At 46.3% G+C, this 14,262-nt stretch overlaps 1 protein-coding gene across 2 annotated transcripts in view; it reads right to left on the reverse strand.

Annotated features, from left to right (window-relative positions):
- The window catches only part of EZH1 (enhancer of zeste 1 polycomb repressive complex 2 subunit), a 48,248-nt gene extending 42,357 nt beyond the window's left edge, over positions 1–5,891 (reverse strand). For both annotated transcript variants that reach the window (XM_017867639.1, XM_017867640.1), the window contains exon 1: positions 5,805–5,891. The gene's annotated coding sequence lies outside the window, so the exon portion shown is untranslated. The remainder of the gene's footprint in view (positions 1–5,804) is intronic.
- Between the last annotated feature and the right edge of the window lie 8,371 nt (positions 5,892–14,262).

Here is a 14,262-nt window from a genome sequence, read left to right on the forward strand (position 1 = left end):
TGTTTCGAACAAACCAAAACAAACTATTCTTTTCTTTCTTTCTTAAAAAACAAACTATTCTAAAATATAAGAGTTTATTTTTTAAAAAGATTAATCATTGGAAATACGAACCACTTTATTTACGTGTCACATCTCTACAGGAAAAGAAGGCTATAAAAATGTGGAACTCTTTCCCCAGAAAGCTGGATCTCAACTTGCTGCAAAGGCTAAAACTAGAATGTAGTCTGTCACTAGGTGGAAATGGGAAAACATTACTGAAATTGTATGGCAATAAAAAATTTAAGGAACAGCAGGGCGCAGTGGCTCATGCCTGTAATCCCAGCACTTTGGGAGGCTGAGAAGGGCAGATCACGAGGTCAGGAGATCGAGACCATCCTGGCTAACATGGTGAAACCCCATCTCTACTAAAAATATAAAAAATTAGCCGGGCATGGTGGTGGGTGCCTGTAGTCCCAGCTACTCAGGAAGCTGAGGCAGAAGAATGGCATGAACCCAGGAGACAGAGCTTGCAGTGAGCTGAGATGGCGCCACTGCACTCCGGCCTGGGTGACAAAGTGAGACTCCGTCTCAAAAAAAAAAAAAAAAAATTTAAGGAACAATGTTCTTAAACTTAGAGAGACTGAGATCAGAATACAAAAGTTCCAAACTATTAAATTTTTTCATTTACATAAGGTGTCCCTTTGCAGAAATAGCTTCTTTGTCTTAGGGGCAAATTCAGTGTCTTTGCTCCTTTCTCTTAAATAATAATTTTATTAACCAGCAAGGCTAAGTAAGACTTTGGAGGCAGATGGCACTATAGATTTTTATTTTTTATTTTTATTTATTTATTTATTTGAGACGGAACCTTGCTCTGCTGCCCAGGCTGGAGTGCAGTGGCACGATCTTGGCTCACTGCAAGCTCCGCCTCCTGGGTTCACTCCATTCTCCCGCCTCAGCCTCCAGAGTAGCTGGGACTACAGGCGCCCGCGACCACACCCAGCTAATTTTTTTGTATTTTTAGTAGAGACGGGGTTTCACCGTGTTAGCCAGGATGGTCGCCATCTCCTGACCTCGTGATTCACCCGTCTCCGCCTCCCAAAGTGCTGGGATTACAGGTGTGAGCCACCGTGCCCGGCCTATTTTTTTTTTGTTTTTGTTTTTGAGACGGAGTCTCACTCTGTCACCAGGATGGAGTGCATTGGTGCAAACAGCTCACTGCAACCTCTGCCCCGCTAATTTTGTATTTTTAGTAGAGACAGGGTTTTACCATGTTGGCCAGGTTGGTCTCGAACTCCTGACCTCAGCTAATCCACCAACCTTGGCCTCCCAAAGTGCTGAGATTACAGGCGTGAGGCACTGTGCCCAGCCTACAAGAACTTGCGGTGTTGCCCAGACAGGCCTTGAACTCCTGACTTGAAGCAATTCCCCTGCCTCAGCCTCCCAAAGTGTTGAGATTACAGACGCGAGCCACCGTGCCCAGCCAGAATGCTGACTTGGAAGAGTAAAAGAAATCTCCTAACAGGTCAGAGCACTATCTTGACTGGTTCTCTACTATGTCAGCCCAAAGTTTAATACTGTACTGCATTTAGTGACTGCTCATACTGTCCAATAAAAATAAGACTTTTTCATCTATTTTGAATCAAATTATTAGGGTAGGTGAGTTAGAGAATAAAACACACTAAAGATACTGAACTCCAATTGCCCATTAAGTAACTCATGACTTTAGGGTGCAGTGTACTCAAGTCCCAACTGATGACTGACCGATAGACTAAAGAGTAGGAAAGAATCTAATATGTACACAGTTTGGACATAAAACAAACAAACAAAAAGCTAGGGACTTTCCAGAATGGAGAAGCACAATTTTTCTTTTTTTTAACTTTTAACCCTTCCCCTCAATCCCAACCTATCTAAGTATCTTCACTTTTCTCCACACATTGTTCTCTTTTCTGTTTATTTTATTCTATGTAGAAATGGAATTAGTGTGTTTTTAGTGTTGCTACCTCAAATCTTTTCTGGGATGCTACTAGTGAACAAAGTGGAAACTTTTTTTTTGAGACAGGGTCTCCCTCTGTCGCCCAGGCTAGAGTACAGTGGCACCATCTCTGCTCACTGCAACCTCCGCCTCCCAGGTTCAAGGGATTCTCGTTCCTCAGCCTCCCAAGTAGCTGGGATGACAGGTGTGTGCCACTAGGCCCAGCTAATTGTAGAAATGGGGTTTCACCGTGTTGGACAGGCTGGTCCCAAACTCCTGGCTTCAAGTGACCAATCTCTCGGCCTCCTCCCAAAGAGATAGAATTATAGGCGTGAGCCACAGTGTGGGGGACCCAAAGTGAAACTTTTTAAACTTAGTCCAAGACCAGGAAAAGATATACTTAATGACATGAATTGTTACATCTTTCATATAAAGAGCAAATCAAAGGGAAGGAACTGTTGCCTATAGAGTAAGGAAGCCAGGTTTCAGATCTTAGGAATTAAAAATAGACAAAATTAATATTCTGAATCAGTTTCTTATTTTGTTTTGATTTTGAGACAGGGTCTTGCTCTGTTGCCCAGACTGGAATGCAGTGGCTTGATCTCGGCTCAGTGCAACTTCTGCCTCCCGGGTTCAAGCAATCCTCCCTACTCAGCCTCCTGAGTAGCTGGGACTACAGGCCCACACCACTAGGCCCAGCTAATTTTGTAATGTTTTTGTAGAGACAGAGTTTTGTCATGTTGCCCAGGCTGGTCTCAAACTCCTGAACTCAAGTGATCTGCCCACCTCAGCCTCCCAAAGTATGGGGATTACAGGCGTGAGCCACATGTCTAGACTGAAATCAGTTGTTTGAAGGTATAATTCAAAGGCAAATATATAAGTAACAAACCCGACCGCATTTTTCTCACTTTCCCTTCTCCCAAATGTCTTCTTGGGAGTAAAATTTCATTTTTAGTTCCAGCCTCATTCTAGTGTTGTCTCTTTCTTTTTTTTTTTTTCTGAGACGGAGTCTCACTCTTTCGTGCCCAGGCTGGAGTGCAGTGGCATGATCTCACTGCAACCTCCCACTCCCAAGTTCAAGTGATTCTCCCACCTCAGTCTCCCAAGAGTTAGGACTATAGGTGTCCGCTACCACACCTGGCTACTTTTTGTATTTTTAGTAGAGATGGGGTTTCACCATATATTGGCCAGGCTGGTTTTGAACTCCTGACCTCAGGTGATCCACCAGCCTCATCCTCCCAAAGTGCTGGGATTATAGGTGTGAGCCATCAAGCCCAGCCTCTAGTGCTGTTTCAAAGGGCACTAATGAATAAGTCATTTACACTTTAAGGAATTTTAAGCTGGGCCTTAGCATCAAGTTCCACAATTGACATACAAGTACTCTGCCAGTTACTGACAACACTAGCATCCAGATCACCTGACTCCCAGTGCCAGAAATTTCCCCACGATTTATTCCACAAATATATGTTGAGCACCTACTATTATACTTAATAGTAGTGTCTACTATGTGTTACTGTTTTAGGTGTTTGGGGTACATCATTGAATAAAACATACATCCCTGCCTTTGGAGTTGACTCATTATGTTCGTGATACACAACACTAAGCATAAACCTTGACAATGATAGCATTATTACAGTTTTATAAATGGTCCTTTCTCCCATTATGTATGTGCATTTTTAAATACTTCTCTCTCCCCTTTTTTTTTTTTTTTTTTGAGACAGAATCTTGCTCTGTCACCCATGCTGGAGTGCAGTGGTGCAATGTTGGCTCACTGCAACCTCCACCTCCCGGGTTCAAGAGATTCTTGTGCCTCAGCCCCCTGAATAGCTGGGATTACAGGCACCCACCACCACACCCAGCTAATTCTTGTATTTTTTGTAGAGAAGGAGGTTCGCCATGTTGCCCAGGCTGCTCTCGAACTCCTAACCTCAAGTGATCCGCCTGCTTCGGCCTCCCAAAGCGCTGGGATTACAGGCCTGAGCCACTGGGCCCGGCCTCTTTTTTGTTTTTTTGAGACAGAGTCTCACTCTGTCACCCAGGCTGGTGTGCAGTGGCGCCATCTCGGCTCACTGCAACCTCCACTTCCCAGGTTCAAGTGATTCTAATGCCTCAGCCCTCCCGAGTAGCTAGGACTACAGGCGTGTGCCACCACACCTGGTTAATTTTTGTATTTTTAATAGAGATGGAGTTTCACCGTGTTGCCCAGGCTGGTCTCAAACTCCTGGGCTCAAATGATCCATCCACCTCAGCCTCCCAAAGTGCTGGGATTACAGGTATGAGCCACTGCATCTGGTTTTTTTTTTTTTTTTTTTTCCCCTTGAGACAGGGTCTCACGAGCTGTCACCCAGACTGGAGTGCAGTGGCAGGATCAGAGCTCATTGTAACCTTGACCTCCCAGTCTCAAGCAATACTCCTGCTTCAGCCTCCCAAGTAGCTGGGAGCTGGGACTATAGGAGAAGCCCACCACACCTGGCTAGTTTTTTTTTTTTTTTTTTGAGAGATGAAGTCTCACTATTGTTGCCTGGGCTGATCCCAAACTCCTGAGCTCAAGCTATTCTCCTGCCTGGGCCTCCCGAATGCTGGGATTTCAGATGTGAGCTACTGAGCCCAGCCTAAAGTACTTATCTCCTAACTCCTAAGTACTCTCTCCTATGTAAGTAATCTCTTTTATCAAGATTCCAAGACTTAAAATAGACAAGCTTTCACAGAAACCTCTAATAGGGTTAGCACCTCTCAGGCTGGAAACCTCCTTCAATATCAGCTTCCTAAACTTAAAAAACACTGGGTGTGGGAATTTTTCTATTCAACGGCAGCATGGTAGCAAACGTGGAGGAGACCCACGTTTTCAATGCTATCCTTGCACACCCCAATTGCTAGTCTGCCTGAGCTCTTTGACTTCATCCTCCCCTGCCAAGCGTCAGGTTCCTAACGGCCTGGGCTACACCATTTACAAACCCTACATTTCACCCTTCATATTCCTTCACATTCCCTGGGGACACTAACATCCTTCAGGCATCCCTTCCCTTCCCTGCTCAAGAAACAATTCCTCAGTAGTCACTTTTTATTGAAATAAAAGTTTGTCCCACATTTCCTAACAGGCATGTCCCAAATACAACACCTTGTCTTTGCTTCGAGGCACTTTTATTTATATCATTTGATCCTCGGGAGAATGGTGGGGGTGAGCGATCATTGGCGTGAGACCAAAAGTCTGGAGTGAAGGAGATTCTTGCTCAGGGCCAGGCCCGGGGCGAGGGGACCGAGGCACCCAGGACGCACGTGAGGAGGCGCTCACTGCATTTGCACGACCCTGAGTCAGTATTCCTTTACACTTTGTGCCTTGGGAGCCTGACTCACTCACCTCACCCTAGTCCCGGCCCTGTTTTTACTGCTACCCCCTCCTCAACAGCCCCGAAAGCCATCGCAAGATCAGCCCCGGTCTCTAGCTCTCCCCAAGTACAGCTCCTGGTCCCCAGAGTCCACCTCGCTAAAGGCCCCCGCAGGTGCCACCGCCCACCCGCGCCCTTTGGGCGCTGGGGCTCCCGCCCACCGTCCCACCCTGCCGTCCAACGGGATTCCCCGTCCCCGAGCCCGCCCCCGCCGCTCCTCCTCCCGGGCACACAGCCCTCGTACTCGCAGACGCTGTCCTCGCCTGGGGCTCCCTCGCCCCATCGCCCCCATTCCCCCAGCCCTCGGAATGAGAAGGGGCGCCTGCTACCCAGGGCTAGAGAGGCAGTGTGTCCCTCGAATTCCTTCCAGTTCCCTGATCCCTCCGCCTTTCCCTCCCTCAGGCCCAGGGCGGTGAGGGGAGGAGGCCCGGCCCCACCGCTCGGCCCAGGCTTGTTTACTCACTCACCCTCCATCCCGAGCCGCAGGGACCCGCCGCTAGGACGCATGCGCGCTGCGGCCCCACCCCTGCGCCGCGCCCCGCCCCGCGCCTCCTGTCGGCGCGTGCGCATTGACCCACCCGTGTCGCGCGGTCGCACGTCGGTCATTTGCCGCCAAAAACCCGCACTGAGGAGTCCTGGCGGGTGCAGCCGCCCCGACGGCTTCCAAAGCGGCGCTGGCCGGGGAGGGCAAGGGCTCTGGGGAAACCTTCTCAGAGCCACTAATATTTTCCTGAAGACCCTATTCAGCGGATGCGCCATCCTCACGCGCTGGTTGCAAGCCACATCTCACTTCAGCGTTTCAAGCCAACCCAGAGCACCTTCATACCGATGCTTCACCCCTACCAGTTCCCCAGACACCGGTCTATGGGCTCTAAGCCCTTTATTTGTGTCTGATCTCCCTATTTCTGTCCATAATTCTTCTAGTCACTTAAAATCAAAATTGTAGCCTTGTATCAAAATAAATCCCCACAAGACACCTACTAGTTACAAAGGTAAAAAATAGCAACTTTACAGATAAGAATCTGGCAGACACCACCTTAACAAAGTGATCAAAGTTAACATCAGTAGTCATGAGAGGTATTGTTTTCTTCTCCTTTTTTTTTTTTTTGCCGGAGGGGCGGGTGGGGCGTGACGGAAGGCTGGAGTGCAGTGGCGAGATCTCGACTCACTACAACCTCTGCCTCCGGGGCTCAAGCAATTCTCCCACCTCAGGCTCACTACAACCTCTGCCTCCCAGGCTCAAGCAATTCTGCCCCCTCAGCCTCCCAAGTAGCCGGGAATACAGGCTCGTGCCACCACGCCTGGCTAATTTTTGTATTTTTAGTAGAGATGGGGTTTCACTGTATTGGCCAGGCTGCTGTCAAACTGCTGACCTCACGTGATCTGCCTGCCTCGGCATCCCAAAGTGCTGAGATTGCCTGCATGAGCCACCACTCCCGGCCTCCCTCTTCTTCTTAAGGAGACAGGGTCTTGCTGTGTTTTCCAGGCTGATCTTGAACTCCAGGGTTCAAGCCATCCTCCCACCTTGATTTCCCAAAGTGCTGGGATTACAGGCATGAGCCGTTGTCCCCCGCTGAGAGGTATTACCAAGTCCCTCTCAACATGATGCAATGAGAAGCGCACAAAATCACTTCTGTGGTATTCTTGACAAATACGCATAAACGGATTTTTTGTTGTTGTTTTTTGTTTGTTTGTTTGTTTTGAGATGGAATTTCGCTCTTGTTGCCTAGGCTGGAATGCAATGGTGCAATCTCGGCTCACTGCAACCTCTGCCTCCTGGATTCAAGCGATTCTCCTGCCTTAGCCTCCCAAGTAGCTGGATTTACAGGCATGCACCACTACACCCGGCAAATTTTGTATTTTTAGTAGAGATGGGATTTCACCATGTTGTCCAGACTGGTCTCGAACTCTTGACTCAGGTGATCCACCCACCTCGGCCTCCCAAAGTACTGGGATTACAGGCATAAGCCACCATGCCCAGCCTGCATAAGCTGAATTGAATTATGAGGAAATGTCAGACAAATCCAAAATGAGAGACAATCTACAGAATAACTGGCCAGTATCTCCAAGTGTCAAGATCATGAAAGACAAGGGGTGAGGAACTATCTCAGATTGGTAGACTTAGGAGCTATGACAACTAAATGTAATGTGTGATCCTGGATTGAATCCTGGTCCAGAAAAAGAACACCAGTGAGATACTTTGATGAAATTAGAATAAAATCTCTATATTAGGCCGGGCGCAGTGGCTCAAGCCTGTAATCCCAGCACTTTGGGAGGCCGAGACGGGTGGATCACGAGGTCAGGAGATCGAGACTATCCTGGCTAACACGGTGAAACCCGTCTCTACTAAAAATACAAAAATTAGCCGGGCGCAGTGGCAGGCGCCTGTAGTCCCAGCTACACGGGAGGCTGAGGCTGGAGAATGGCGTGAACCCGGGAGGTGGAGCTTGCAGTGAGTGGAGATCGCGCCACTGCACTCCAGCCTGGGCGACAGAGCGAGACTCCATCTCAAAAAAAAAAAAAAAAAAAAAAATCTCTATATTAGTTCATAGTATTTTATCAATCTTATTCCTGGTTTTAATCATTGTAATTGAGGAAGTTTGATGGACATATAGGAACTCTACCACATTTGCAACTCTAGTAAATCTGAAATTATTTCAAAATATAAATTTTTAAAATTAAAAATTAAAATGCAAAATAATACCGTCTTGATTTTGATTTTGTCTCAAAGTGTTTTATTAGAAAAGCTTGTCATGTTCATTTTTTCAAGTAATCTTCATAACAACTCTATGAATTATGTAGGGCAACTTCAGTTTATACATCAGGTTATTCTGGCATAAAGGAGTTAAAAGACTTGCCTTACATAGATGAATAATTCTGTCAGGTCTTAAACTCAGGTTGCTGGATTCCATCCAGATTTAGTGTTCTTTTCTTTATAAAAACTTCGACTTTGCTGTTTTTCCCTTGCCCCTATCCATTTAACTACAAATCAAGGAAAATATTCCTTTATACTTGCAATTTATACTGGCATTCTTTTCTATTCCCGCTGTCTTCTAGATAAGTGGTTCTGAAACTTGGCTCACACTTGGGGAGCTTGAGGAGCTTTTTTTTTTTTGAGATGGAGTTTCACTCTTGTTGCCCAGGCTGGAGTGCAATGGCGCGATCTCAGCTTACCGCACGCAACCTCCGCTTCCCAGGTTCAAGTGATTCTCCTGCCTCAGCCTTCCCGAGTAGCTGGGATTACAGGCATGCGCCACCACGCCTGGCTAATTTTGTATTTTTAGTAGAGACGAGGTTTCTCCATGTTGGTCAGGCTGGTCTTGAACTCCCCACCTCAGGTGATCCACCTGCCCAAAGTGCTGGGATTACAGGCGTGAGCCACCTCGCCAGGCCAAGAGCTTTAATAACTACTGATGCCCACCTCCCACACCCAAAAATCTGATTAATTGATCTAGGGTATGGCCTGAGCTTCAAGAGTTTTTAAAGCATCCAGGTGATTACAATGTGTAGTGAAGTTTGAGAGCCACTGCACAACATTAATAATTGTTGGGAGAAAGACTGTGGCTTTAGCTAAGGAGAGCTGTTCAGAAGATATGAATGTCAGGAGAGAGACTAGTGAGAGATCTGAAAACCATCAACATATTGATGGTAAATGAAACCACAGAAGTGGACAACACTGCCTTAGGAGAGGATGCCACACAACAAGAGAATAGATACAAAGACATTTTGACATAACAAAGTATGATTACAGAAATATTTTGAGGTGGAAAGGAAGCTGAAGGGATTTATGCCAAAGCTGTAGATCAGAATCTGATCTACAGCCTAACCTAAGTTCCCTCTCTTCATTAAGCCTTCTAGCCCTCCTGGATTTCCCAGCCCTTCAACTTCAGTATCACTTTACACTCACTACTACACTGTATATCTCTTTCGCCTCCACCATGATAGGACTACACACAGGGCTTACTAACCCTCATTCACTGAAGGATTACAAAAATAACTTTTGGCTGGGCGCGGTGGCTCAAGCCTGTAATCCCAGCACTTTGGGAGGCCGAGACGGGTGGATCATGAGGTCAGGAGATCGAGACCATCCTGGTTAACCCAGTGAAACCCCATCTCTACTAAAAAATAGAAAAAACTAGCTGGGCAAGGTGGCGGGCGCCTGTAGTCCCAGCTACTTGGGAGGCTGAAGCAGGAGAATGGCGTAAACCCAGGAGGCGGAGCTTGCAGTGAACTGAGATTCGGCCACTGCATTCCAGCCTGGGCAACAGAGTGAGACTCCGTCTCAAAAAAAAAAAAAAAAAAAAAAAAAAAACTTTCGGCCAGGCTCAGTGGCTCACACCTGTAATGCCAGCACTTTGAGAAAATGAGGAGGGCAGATTGCTTGAGCTCAGGAATTTGAGACCAGCCTGGGCAACACAGTGAAACCCCGTTTCTACAAAAAATACAAAAAATTAGCCAGGCATGGTGGTGTGTTGTTGCCTGTAGTCCCAACTACTCAGGAGGCTGAGGTGGGAAAATTGCCTGAACCCGGGAAGTCAATACTGCAGTGAGCCATGATTGCACCACTGCACTCCAGCTTGGGCAACAGAATGAGAACCTGTCTCAATAATAATAACAATAATAATAATAAAAACAACTTTCCACATCACCAACAAGCGTGAGGTTCTTGGAGGAAAATTTGTTTGCCAGTTGGTTCCTACTCATTGTGATGGGAGAGTTTTTCCTGTGACCAGACCCTTTCTTAGCTGACATTTCCTGAGACATTATCAGCCAAACTTTAGCTAGCTCTTCCTCTACAATTCTTTTTCTTTTGCAACCCTTCAGGTCTTTGTCCTGTAAATTCGTAGAAAAACTTCTGGCAAGTGGTCAGCAACTGGACCTTTGAAAAACAGTACAATCACCCCTGCCCCACTCCTCCCAGCCCCACCCCCAGGCAGTTAATGGGAGAAGGGAATAACTGTGTCACTCCTGGCTTCCAGTTGCTCATCTCGCTTTAAATTGGAGGCCTCTGGGACTGAAAGAAACTGGACAAAGTGTGCTGAGTAGCCTAATAGAGCTGGTTCTTTTTCTGAAAGTTCCCTATTGCAGAAAAATAAAATTATGTGTTTAATTTTTGAAACCTGATGCCTGATTTGCCTTGGCAGCTACTCTCCTGGGCTTGGCCCAGAGTCCAGCAACCCTAGTATACTGATTAATACCAGCTCAACTTGCTCCCTGGAGAAGAAGAGCATTATTTACTTGACCATTTTCTTAAATCCTTTTTAATTTGCTTATATTTTAGCATAATCTTCTTGGCTTTAACATGCTACATCTTTGACCACTGGGCCCAGCAAAGCCTTAGGGAAGACTGCTCTGCTCTGTACACTCACATCCCCATCACAAAGCAAGATTGTGTTCAAGCCCATGATTAGAAATGACATGTCACGTGTTCTAGTCCTTCTGCGAGTTCTAAGTGTACTTTCGTCCCCTGCTGGTCCTCAGGCCACTGGTAGAAAGGGAAGGAGATGATGCTTCTCAGAATTCAAACAGAGCTCTCTGCACTAGCATTCGTGCCTTCCAACCTCAGCCCCCTTCGGACAGTGACCCCTTGGCCTGTTGTGCCCCTCCCTTGTAATGCCCACAGAGATATCAAATAGCAATTTTCAGAAGGGACACAGCGGACTGAGGAAAGGCTGGGCCCCAGACAGTCCCTGACAGGGAAGTGTAAACACAGCTGTGGAGATGGGAGCAAACCATCCTCCCTCCCCTCAGTTCCCACCCAGAAGCAGGGAAAGGCCACCCTGCCATGAAGAAACAAACAAGAAAACAAAGCAAAGCACAACCCAAAAGTTGCACGAAGGTCACCAGAAACTGGGGCTGCTGCCCAGGACTTGGTGGGGCCTGTTGAAGTGCCAGACCCCTCCCTGAATACTTAGAGGTGAAGTCGGCTCCAAAGCAAGTTGAGGTCTGGAGATTACAGAGGCCTGGAAACAGGGCTCAGTTTTGGAAGCCTCTCCACTCTTGGACACTTTGTCCTCTGATCGCAAAATCCTAGCTGTCTGCCTTAGGTACTTAGCTCCTGACCCCTAGTTGCTTAGGCATCATAATAATGAATTCAATTCAGCAAGTAAGAACAGGCCCATAATAAACCCTTGTCCATGGCTGTTACAAATTTAAACTCTGAGCCTCTAAGCCAAAATATCAGAAAGGGCTTCCACAGTCTTTGTTAATCACAAAATAAATAATTCCAGCAGGAAGGAACTTTCTCTTTTGGGCACTCATTTGGGTGGAAGTCATGCCTTGATTTGCACATACCCTCAAGGCTCCAACCCCACAGCTAGTGTGGTGCTGCTGGTTCTTGCTCTCAGCACAGTTAATGCAGAGTCTTGATCCCTAAGGACGTGCCTTTGGCACAGCCCTGCCTGGGAAGTAGCTCTGATCGGGTGGACAGCTAATGAGCTGTGCTTTCTTTCTGGCCATTAGGGTCCTCAACTGTGAAAATGAAATGGCAGAACAAAAGAAAATGGTAACAGCTTTCAAATACTGAGTATTTACTATGTGCCTGACACTGTCCTGAGAGCTTTATACAAATCATCTGATTTCATATGAATCAGCAATATTCTTATCCCCACTTTATAGCTGAGGGTTTAGAGAGATTCTATAACCTGCCCCAGGTCATCCAGCTGGTAAGTGGTATGGCCAGGATTTGGGCTCAGTTATTCTGACCGCCCCACTCAATGCTCTGAACCACTCCACTATACCGCCTCCCTTCTCTGAGGTCTTTTAGCTCTGACATCATGATTCTGGATTTTCTCCATTGCTTTCTGCTCTCACCAGTGGTGCCAGAAAGAGAATGTGTTTGGGACTCTAGTCTGCAAGTCCAGAGGAAAACACCTCCTGAAAGTTAAGGAGCTCCTTACTTCCTCTGTACTGGAGATGCCAATCAAAGCTGGACACTTGACAGACCCCCATATCAACAGGGAACATACAGGGAACATACAACAGGGAACATACAGGGAATATACAGCCTGTGTGGAAGACAAGCAAATCCTAGCCAGACAGGAAAAGGGAGTTTCTCTTGTTTCTGTGACTTCCCCTTCTCTCTTCCCTATCAGCAGGGTCCCACACTGGTGATGCTATGGCCTTTTGAACCCTTCTGTGGCTAGGATGAAACACCAGGCTACGGAGACACTTTGGGAGCAAGAGAAGTGGCCATTGTATTCACAGTACACACATCTACAAATTATATCCATGATACTGTATGTAAAGGAGCAAAAATAAATCACATTTATTTATACATTTAACAAGTTGCTTTTAGCATTTATATTATCACTAGACATTGCACTGGGTAGGAATCCCATGTAATCCTGGCAAAATGCCTGGGAGTCAGTTATTATACACATTTTACAGAGAAGAACACTGAGGCTCAGGGAAATTGACAACATTCTTCATAGCCCCAGGCTGGTAAGAAGGAGAGCTGGAATTCAAATCCAGACTAGGCTGGCTGACTCCAAAGTCTATATTTGTTTCAATAAAAGGAGTGTTGTATGGTAAAAAGCGCAAAATTATGAAATTGTAAAGATCCCAGAATATCTTGGAAATATAATTGTCATAATTATATGTGTTACACATTATGATAGTAACTTCCATTTATCGCATGCTTAGTAGTGCCAGGCAGTGGGCCAAATGCTTTACATAGTTCATCTGTACCGCTCAGCAAAATACATGCTAGTGATCCCATTTTGCAGATAAGATGACAAGCTCAGAGGAGTTAAGTAACTTGCACAAAGTCTCTGTTTTTTTTGACGAAGTCTCGCTCTGTCGCGCAAGCTGGAGTGTAGTGGTGCGATCTCAGCTCACCGCAACCTCTGTCTCCCAGATTCAGGCAATTCTCCTGCCTCAGCCTACCAAGTAGCTGGGATTACAGGTGTGCACCACTGCACCTGGCTAATTTTTTATATTTTTAGTAGAGACAGGGTTTCACTACATTGGCCAGGCTGGTGTTGAATTCCTTACCTCGCGTGATTCCCCTGTTTCAGCCTCTCAAAGTGCTGGGATTACAAGCGTAAGCTACTGTGCCCTGTCACACAAAGTCTGATACAGCCAAATAAGCGATGGAACTGGGATGCAAACCCAGGTCTACTTGCCTCCAAAGTGTGTGCTCTTAAGCACTAAGGCAGTAATAAGAATAATGTAGTATTAACTATGGGCTGAGTTGTGCTTTAAGTGCTTTATACTTTGTAACTTACAGATATTATTATCACCCCCATTTTACAGATGAGGAAAATATTGCCTTTTGTAATATTATGCTCACAGTACAGATATCACACGTTAAAGACACGTGTTATTAGTGTCATGTTTGCTTAACATATGTTGGATCCTTGCTTATGATCCAGAAAATAAGGTATTTTTTTCTTTCTTTCTTTTTTTTTTTTTGAGACGAAGTCTGGCTCTATCACCCAGGCTGGAGTGCAGTGGCGTGATCTTGGCTCACTGCAACCTCCGCTTCCCGGGTTCACACCATTCTCCTGCCTCAGCCTCTCGAGTAGCTGGGACTACAGGCGCCCGCCACCACACCCGGCTAATTTTTTGTATTTTTAGTAGAAACGGGGTTTCACCGTGTTCGCCAGGATGGTCTCGATCTCCTGACCTTGTGATCCACCCGCCTCAGCCTCCCAAAGTGCTGGGATTACAGGCGTGAGCCACCCGCACCCGGCCTGTATTTTTTTTCATTGTCCATCTGTGTTAATGTGCCTTGCAGGAAAGAATGTGAAAAGGTACTGTCTATAGACAAAGTAAGCATAATCAGGAGAGGGGCAGTACTGAGTGAGGAAAGACCTCTGTGCCCTGAGGGGCCCTGTGGGGTTGCCCTTCTAGCCAATCTTCCTCATTCTTTCCTATTCGATTCTCTCTAGCAAGTTGACTTATATATATATATATATATAT

The sequence above is a fragment of the Rhinopithecus bieti genome, unplaced genomic scaffold (assembly GCF_001698545.2).
Source record: "Rhinopithecus bieti isolate Rb0 unplaced genomic scaffold, ASM169854v2 scaffold_4544, whole genome shotgun sequence".
NCBI classification, from domain to species: Eukaryota; Metazoa; Chordata; class Mammalia; order Primates; family Cercopithecidae; genus Rhinopithecus; species Rhinopithecus bieti.